Here is a 6,681-nt window from a genome sequence, read left to right as displayed (position 1 = left end):
TTGAGCTTTTGCCAAATTTGAATGGGCCCAGCCTAAAGCCCGGACCCAAAGCAGTGTAAAATGTTATTGGGCTAAGGTTTGATGTGCGAATTTCATTTTCACTAATATAAATGTAGAGGAGTGCAAATGGGTTGAGTGCAAAATTTGGCTTTTGCTTGAGATTTGACTGTCTTGTATGTTTGTGATTGTGAGAAGTAAAATGGCAAGACCCCCACTAGTTTTTGCATTAGTTTTTTAGGCTCCATTTTGGAAGTGTACAAATACTGAGCCTATGCGTATGAATTGTATATATTTGTATTTACACTTTTCCCAAATGGAGCCTTGGATGCAAAATCATTGCCAAGTAGCACGATACTAATGAGGCAAAAGTGCAAAATAGACCTTAGTCATAAACAAATGGATACAAAGCTGATCCAAGTGCAAAATCTATATCTAGAAGGGTTCTAGTGACTCATGAATCATGAGAGTATGTTCAAAATCGAGAGTGGATTTAATAAGAACACCCTTGTAAACACACTAGTAAGCATTCAATAAATATTTTGCAGTTGTCTTTTCAAATTTTTGCTTTGAATCATTTCAAAGGTAGATTAGGAGTATTTATAAGACAGGCGTCATAAAATTTAGTGGTTAGTCAATGTGCTCACTGAGCGTGCCTACCTGATCTAGGATCAATTGCTCTTTTGGGCAGAAAGGGAAAGGAAAACAAGAGCTACCATAAAGGGGAGAATAGAAAGAAAAATAATGAAAATACTGACACCAATTAATGTGGCTAAAATTTTTGATATTACACCCTTTTGCATTTGTACCCTTCCATTTTTGAGTTGGAACTGCCTAAAGTTGTAATTAGTAATTAGTACTACAATCACATGTATAATTCTCTCCTTTTTTCCCCTATTAGGTAAATGAGCTACACAATTGTCCAGAACTACAACTGACTAGAGACTTTAAAACAATCTAACTGACACCTTTCAATCATCTATGCTATATAAAGCAAATACTTTCATTGGGTTCTATGTAAGTTAAGTTCAAATACTATATATCATATATGATTAATACTTTCTTCAACACATGCATATCACTTAATCTTGTACTAATTTATGTAAATTAACTCTTTGCACAAAAGTCCCCATTTACCAAATTCACGTGGCATATCATAATTGGTGTAGTATACCCCCTTCTTCCATAGATGATTTGGAGTCTTTCATTTGGACTGTATTTGTTTTGATAGAGATCAAGAGACATTTCTCAAGCCCAGTTTGGACTTTGGAAGGAATACTGTAAATATTTGTAGTTGTACTCTTTCTAAATTGAGCGTAAGAAAGTTTCCCTCAAATTCTCTCTCTCTCTCTCTAATTTATAACATAGGCTTAGGGTAGGCAGATAACAGCATCACAAGCCTCTTGAATCAAAGAGGGGCCAGATACAAACTTATTAACATAGTTCAAAATGTCGACATGTGGTTCAATCATTCAAAGGGCTCATATTCATATATATATACTTTAATTTTTAATTGGTGGATTTGAGTGAATTTTGCATTGGACATGGGGCAAAACAGGCTATGTCCTCCTCTGTTTATTCTAATTTTTTGTTTAATAATAGTTAATAAAATTTGAGGTGGTCGCAAAGTCTGCGGCTTCAAAAAAAGAACTAGTGATTTGACATCTTCGTGATGGGCTTAAGGCCCACTAGGACACTAGTAGAATTCCCTTTCAGGTACACACGTATTTGGGGTTATGATTAGGTAAAGGGCTCCTCAATCCCTTGCATTATTTTGCATGTCACCAAATATTTTCTAAATTCTTCACACGCCCTGATCTGCCACAGAAAACCACTCTTTGACACTGCCTAATATATAATTTTTGTGTTTTTTATTTTTTAATCTAAGGTTTTGTTTGATATTACCCATAAAATAAAAAAAAAAAATTGATTAATTTCCTAAAAGCTGCTATTCTCTTGTTGAAAACAATTTTTCAAAAAGGGAGTCGTAATTTTGGAAAAATGAATTCCCTCCAACCTTCTTCTATCTTTATTTTATTTCTCAGGTTAAGGGAATACGTTGAAATGGTGAAACAGATTCATTAACGTAGCCGACCCCATATAGTTGGGAGTTTGACAAGGCTTAGGTGAGTGATGACGATGGTCTATTTATTTTTCATATTGAAAATCATTTTTTCAAGAAAATTATTCATTCTCTGTTTTTCACATGTGACCAAAGGCAGCGTAAGATGAAAAATCATGTCTTTTATTTATTTATTTCTTCAGAGCATAGAAACTCTGCTTTGGAGAACCTATTACAAAAAGCTTCATTCGATGGAATTGGAAGCCCTCTTTTTTTGTTGGAGGACTGCGTACCTGTAAATATGAACTTTCTGGACTTTTCACCGAAAAGTTTATTCGAGACCGAATCTACTGATCACAACATGCTACAGGCGTCCATCGGGAACATATTCTACTTTATATGCTGTAATTCATGGAAGATAGATACCCCCTATTGTGCGTGCGGCTGTAATATATTATGCTTAGCAGATCCAAACTCACATTTGTTTTTGTTTTAATGGGGCCCACAAAATAAAACCAAAATTTGAATTGGGATTTCATCCCACAAAATCGCTCTTTACACACCCACTTTTACCACACATTGGGAACATTTTCATACTTACCATGTGGTTTTCAAAACTGGACTGCACCAGATAATCGGATCGGAAAAATTAATTAGGAATCGTTCATTTCTGTTCTACCTTAAAATTGTTTTTTGGTCAAAAACCATTGATTTTGATCAACAAATCATTGACCCGAGCAATAAAATTATTGACCCAGATAAAGATTTTTGGCTGTTCTTTATTTTTTATTTTAAGTCAAAACAGATGGACCATTTGACCCGGAAACCAGTCCCAGTACGGTTCTATACCCGGTCCAATTTTAAAAACCTCCCAATGCAATGCAAGGGCTGTGAAGTAGGTGTGAGGACCAATTTTGTGAGTGGTAGAAAATTGGATTTCCCAAATGCCGCCCGCCATCCCAATGACATAAAGCCAAAACCACTGCCTCTCAAGTCAAGTGGGTAACACGGGTAAGGGTTAGGACCGCCGACAGACAGTTGCACATGGGAAAGCATCAAACACAAGACAGTGACACCGCAACCCATCCGTTAGCATTACTAGCTGCTTCAACAAATTTTCAATTCCTACTCAGTACTCACTCACCACCACCTATTGTATTTGTGGCATTGTAGCCTTTGCTTTTCGACGACAGAGCTGAAAGTTTGAACTTTGAAGAAAGATTGATGATTGTACCGTGACTACCTCACTTTCAGAACTTCAAATAGTTGGCCTTTGGAGTTTTGACATCTTCTTCTTGTGTGCGCAAGCCAGGCATTCCCTTCTACTTAAGTCTAATAGTGATTGATGTGAATATCTCAATCTCAAAGCATAGCATAGGAGTCTGTATAGAAGCAAACGAGCAATAAGTCTCCCTTCTATTTGAAATTTTGAATAGCTGGTGAGTCCGACCACCTGTTCCAAAATTCCAATCTGAAGGCTATCAAACGCATTGCCTTGGCTGTGCTTTGGCTTTGGGACAGCAGATCATCCCACTGAGACATAAGAGTAGTACTCACTAAGGCATTGATCATCCTGATCATAAGGGTACATCAGTGCTGCCACCAAAGCATTTTGTTCTTCTTTCAAACCTCCTTAAACCCTGTTCGCTTCAAAAGTGTTGCAGCTGAAAGCCTGGTTCCTAATATCACCTCAGTAATGGAGGCATGAATGCCATCATGGTTCAGTTTCTCTGTAACAAAATGTCACAGAGCTAAATTCCAAATATAACACAGAAGAGGATGAATTATTAAAATGGGGAAAAATTAACTATACATGTCATCAAGCTCGATCATTCAATTGATGGGCCATCATTTCAACTGATCATTACCTTACGATCCAAGCACACAAGACGCACTGGACAAAAACAAAAGCAAAAATGAATAAAGAAAGAAAGAAAACCTGAGCTCTATAAGAACTCACTGTACTTGCATCGAGAAGATTACAGTCCTCTGTAAATTTCTGAAGTTGGGTAATGCTCCATCCATGAACTGGCCCACCAACTGAACTTCATGATAATGGTGATGATGTCCGAAGGTTGCTATTGTATTTTTTGTTTAAAATAATCTACAGTAAGTTTGATTTTTCATCTTAAGAGTCGAGATAAGTTAAAAAATGGCACCAGCGGAATCACATTTCTGTGCTTTATTGCTTGCCAGCCTAGAAAAGTGTTGGTTGAAAGAGAGAACAAAATGAAGACTTTTCCCACAAGTGGCCAACATGGTCCACACGGAAAGGCATACAAAACTCAATGGGTTTCCTTGATCATGAACCCCTTCACCCTTCTTACCTGGATGGATTTGGCATCTTTCTTTTTTGAAAGCGATTGGAGTGGAATCTAGTGGAAGAGTGAAAAGTAAATGAGGAGGAAAAAAACAAGAAAAGGAAGGAGCAGTCCAAGGTCACACTCTGCTTATACATAGTTGTTTTCTGAACATTCAGCACAACTAGGAAGGAAGCAATGAAGTTCTTGTTTCAGTGTCCCTGCTGCTCCTGCTTCTGCTTCATGAAGCCCAAAAAGGGGAAGCCAAAAGAGAAGGAAGCCAAGGAAGCCAAAGGAGACTGATGGGTGGAGTCCTGCTGCAAACTTCTCCTTCAACCATGTAGGAACTACTTTTCTTTGCAGCTGTCTATTAAACGATCTTCTCTTCTTTTTCTTCTTGTTGTTGGCTTGCATGGCCAATCTTAATTGTGCTTCTAATTCAAGTTGGCATAAAATGGCCCTCTGAGGCCTTTTCTGATACTTGATCAAATGCTACGTGTATGTTCTTCTTTGTTCCGTCACGGTATCTTTCTTTGGTATCATGCCCATCTCCATCTCCGGCATTTGTTCAACAGATACAACCCATCTCTGCAACAAAAACTGCAGAAAAATCCAACAACAATACATAAGGAACCATTGACAGTAAACTTCTCCTCTAGTACACAGTTATATGCTTCATTTGTTCCAATGTTATGGTTTTTTGAGAGTCAAATGCATCCAATGACTTGATTCAGAGAGGCCGTTCTGAAGTTACAGAAATGGAATCTGTCTGAAGCAAGTCAATGGATGCATTTGACACTCAAAGTTTAAACATATAAACATCTCAATTATACAATGCATGTTCATCTCTAAAACTTCAAGCATCACAGGACATGGACAGCAGATCAATTGGAAGCTTATCTGTAGTTCCTTGTTCAAGAAAACAAGACCATTCCAAAATTCAGACCAGATGGTGAGTTATGCATTACACATAGAGGCTCATGAAATTTATGCATGAGCTTAAGCTGCTAGAGGAGAAACTAGATGTAGATCACTAGATTGGGACAAATATGCTTAATAAGTGCATGTAGACCAAAATAGGTTTTGCAAAGTATCCAGTTTTTATTGATCTATCTCTCTTTTATCAACAAAATTTCTTGATGTTGGCAAATGAATACCTGAAAAGATTATGATCCACTCCTGGTATTAATCACTCAACTGCAGAAGCACAATTTCCAGAAACCTGAAATTCTGGTTCAAGAACACGTGCTTTACTAATTTCTGCATTCTGAGTTAAGCCAAGTGGCTAACGAAGTGATTTCTGACCACAGAAGTTTGCAGCACCAACTTATAAGTAGTTTTAATGAATTTCAGAATGAACAATTCTTTCCAACTAAATCGACTTACTGCCAAGATCAACCCACAATCCACAAACAGCAGCCATAATAATATTGTCTCTTGCTATTGATCCTGCTATTACCATTTGATTGTAACAACATTTTCTTTTCCAATAACAAGCTCTAATTTTTTAGTTACTCTGAGTAGCAAGTAGATGTGAATTGCAAGAACACATCATTGACATCCACTATAAGGGACAAAAGAGAAGCACAATGCACATGGTACTGTAGAACATCAGCACATGCAGCTCCATGCAATAATGCCAACATACCAAATGCGCATGCATCACAAGCACATGGCAGAAAATTGAAGTACACAAACCTTGTCCCTAAACATTTCCACAAGGCTTAGTGAAGACTATTGATTTGGATGCACCTGCAAAACTTTAACCAATGACCATTTAGGACTCATAATCAATTATCAGATGGCATCCATTTGAATGAGGCATGCAGCTGAAAGAGCTCAAGAGTCAAGAAGTAAAGTATATATATGAGATGCCAATGTGCAGGTATGTGCATATAGCTCATAAAGTCATGCACATGTAGATACAAGAATTATATAATCCCCTTAGGATCCACTGTGTTTGGTTGCAGTGCAATTTTATTTGCACTAGTACAAATGCATGGGAGTGCAAATGTAAAAAATGCAAATTATTATTTAATTTTGTTTTTGATTTTACTTTATTCTGCTTCATGTCTTAATTTACTTCATTTTTACTGCAATCAAACAAAAATAAGCTAAAATTTGAAACAAAAATAGGTTAGAATTTACATTCAAATCATTTGCACTGCCATGGTTTTGCATCAGTGCAAATTTATTTGCATTGCAACCAAACACAGCCTTATAGGAACAGAAATCACATTATAGCCATAAAAAAGAAAGAATAAAAGAAAATATACTTCTTGTTATTGATAAAAAATCTAGTTCTTGCTGAATCTTCACATA

The 6,681-nt window shown here is 36.8% G+C and overlaps 1 long non-coding RNA gene across 1 annotated transcript; it reads right to left on the bottom strand.

Annotated features, from left to right (window-relative positions):
- Positions 1-4,536: 4,536 nt before the first annotated feature.
- Positions 4,537-6,379, bottom strand: LOC148803496 (uncharacterized). The gene is made up of 2 exons (XR_016074448.1): positions 5,517-6,379; positions 4,537-4,959 (listed from the first exon to the last, which is right to left on the bottom strand). It is a non-coding gene; the product is annotated as an uncharacterized LOC148803496 (long non-coding RNA).
- Between the last annotated feature and the right edge of the window lie 302 nt (positions 6,380-6,681).

The sequence above is a fragment of the Nelumbo nucifera genome, chromosome 1 (assembly GCF_055504915.1).
Source record: "Nelumbo nucifera cultivar China Antique chromosome 1, China Antique-T2T, whole genome shotgun sequence".
Lineage (NCBI taxonomy): Eukaryota > Viridiplantae > Streptophyta > Magnoliopsida > Proteales > Nelumbonaceae > Nelumbo > Nelumbo nucifera.
Note: the sequence above shows the minus strand (reverse complement) of the source record. Positions and strands in the feature narration are given on the sequence as shown.